This window comes from Asparagus officinalis, chromosome 8 (assembly GCF_001876935.1).
Source record: "Asparagus officinalis chromosome 8, Aspof.V1, whole genome shotgun sequence".
NCBI lineage: Eukaryota > Viridiplantae > Streptophyta > Magnoliopsida > Asparagales > Asparagaceae > Asparagus > Asparagus officinalis.
In genome coordinates this window covers 129,685,416-129,688,411 of record NC_033801.1, presented here as the reverse complement: position 1 = coordinate 129,688,411, position 2,996 = coordinate 129,685,416, and the positions used below count along the sequence as shown (strand labels likewise).

Genomic DNA, 2,996 nt, shown 5'->3' with positions numbered 1-2,996 from the left:
AAATAGCATGTCAGGCTTCACGACCAATTTCATGGAAGAAAGCCGTTGTTCATTGTCCACTAATTCAGTGAAATCAGTTGTTTGTGTAACCTGAAATTTTAAAATATTAACATCACAATTCAAAATTATGATGGCGCAAAACAAGTCTCATAAGCAACAAGATGGATCAAAGTTGTTAGATTTAATATAAAACTATAATCTTCGACCCTCACTATAACTTCGGAGTTTTGGACTAATGGTAAGAGGGATTTGCTTTAAGATGGTATCATTGCAACCCAGGTTCAAATCCCCCACCGGCCACAAATTTAAAGTGGATTTTCTAATAATTGACACCGCTGCATGAGTCTAGGTTCGGCCACGAATTTAAAATGATTTTAAAAAATTGTTACCATCACGTGAGTTAAGGTTTTTAGCCCATAAAAAGGTCGAAGTTCGGGTTAATTTAAGAAAGTATACAGCTGCTTTTTCTCCTTTTTAGCTTAAACCTAAACCTGATGACGAATTAAACTAAAGAACATAGATCATGCTAAGTAAACATCGATCAAGACAACGAAATATACCATTTATCTGTAATTTTGCTCGATCGGTCGCAGTAAATTCTCACTAAATCTGAAGGACAAAAGCATTTAAAATGAAAATGAGAGGGGGGGCAAAAATGACCTGAGCGGATCGGATCTGGAGATCAATACCGGCGATCCGCTTGAGGTGCTCCCTGAGGAGTCGCTTCGAGTCGTACTCTCGGATCATCTTCCTCGCCATCGCAACGGGTTCGGATTCGGATGCGGATCTCGACTGCTTGATCCGATAAGAGAGTGGGTTTGAAGGGGAGGAGGGGATATGTAAGGAGCAGTAGTAAGAAGAGAAAGTTGTAGAAGAGAGCTCGAGAGGGAATAAGAAGAGAGTAGTAATAGCTATAAGATGAACATCAATGATGATAAAGTATTTTCATGAGTTATATTCCAATAATCAATGTACTGATTCACTGGCATAGCTAATTCTAAAATGTGATATTGAGTGACTCATGCTAATCCTGTTATTTAAGATATTCACAATCTTTTACAGAAGTTTTATTATTGTCTTGTTTTGTTAGGGTTTTTTTGGATGAGAGGCGTTACAGACACATTCTAAAGCACACCACCAACCACACTCCCTCTCTCTACAGTGCAGGGCCTCACATGTGATTTTTTGTGCCTCTATCATTTCTTTTTTTAGATATTAGCCTCTTAAATATCCATATTTTTATATTATCCCCTCAGATTGCTATGATGTGTTAATATGAGGGGTTCATGTCAACACATCATGGCTATTCGAGGAGCGAATATCAAAATATGAACCTAATCATAGGGGTTCATGTCAACATATCATAGATATTTGAAGGGTGAATATCAAAATATAAAGATTTAAGAGGCTAATATTAAATTACTTATGATTTAAGGGGCAAATATCAAAATATGAACCTAATCATAGGGGTTCATGTCAACATATCATAGATATTTGAAGGGCTAATATCAAAATATAAAGATTTAAGAGGCTAATATTAAATTACTTATGATTTAAGGGGCTATTATCTACAAAACCCTTTTTTAATTGCCTATTTATTTTTAGCCGACAAACCAAGAGGTTTGTACATGAGGAAAGAAATTGTTTTCTTTTGCACTATTCTTTTTTATGAACAAATATAGAACATTTATACAACCCTGCTATTGTTCCTATCACAAGAGAACAAAATCTACAAAAATAATAGTGCGCTTCAGCCATGTGATCCATTATATACTTATTTGTAAAGGTTGTCTGTGGTTCACTAGTAACCTCTCTTCACTGTATTGACCTTGTGAATTATATTAATTAAATAAATTATATAAAAATTTGTTTAGTTGCACAACCCATTGGACGAACAATCTTATTCATTCACCTAAATAATTGTAGGCATTGCATAGTTAAAGAAAAAGAAAAAAGAAAAAGAAAAGAACAGGATGTAATATACAAGAGAAATATAAATGAAAAACTTCGGTGAATATTTAATGGTAAGGATCCACAGCACAAGTGAAGGTTATTATTGCTGCTACTCATTGCTACTCCTATCAGAGGTGCTACATGGAACCTTTTAAAAGCATTGGAATGGAAGCGGCGAAAACAAACATAACGTTGCTTAAAAAACAGAGTCATCTATGTATTTTCTTTTAAAAATCCATTTTAAGTGCTTTTTTCTGATATCACCCAAAGAAAAGAAAATATACCGATCTAAATGTTAATAACTAGTTCTGTCTAATTAAAACACACAATTTCATTAGAGAGATCATACAAAGTATTGTCCTAGCAGGTACATCCGAGTCATAAAGTTTTGGCATGCAGAAACTATAACAAATTACATTTAATCCTATTTAGATGAGTAGCCCGATCTTGTTAAGTCAATAAATATACTGTTCTAGGGAAATTTAATTCAAATTTTCAAAAATTTGCATTTTAGCCCTAGATTTGGTTAAGTTATTTTTATTTTCTAGTTGTTTCTTATCTGTCTAATGTACTCTGCCGAAATTATAATCGATGCATTATCTGTGTAGCGGGGGGGGGGGGCGAGGCGGCATTTGGATTTAAATATTTATTGTATTTGCTAAATGATAACAGCCTAGAAAAAGCCCATATACACATAAAGGGAAAATTGATGAGAGAGAAACTGGGTTATATTTGGCAATGAAAGAGGTATTTTGGGGTTTTTACGTAATTTTGTATAAATACAAGTGTTGAAAGTATTGTATTTTGGAGATTGGGTTTATAGATAAATACAAAAAGAGAGTTGAGTTTGAAGATACAATTAATAGTACTTGGGTTTAAAGATAAACGGGAGTAAACAAATCTATACTTCTATACTACTTATAAAAGAGAATACACATGTCAAAACTTTTTCATACCCATTTTGCCCTTTATAGATTACTGTAGGCTGTCTAAAAATCACAATAGATAGTTAATCCCTCATCAAACACCGATGATGGAAGTTA

General features: G+C 33.8%; 1 pseudogene; it reads right to left on the bottom strand.

Moving 5' to 3' along the window:
• LOC109851331 overlaps positions 1-1,027 on the bottom strand; it is a 9,659-nt pseudogene extending 8,632 nt beyond the window's left edge.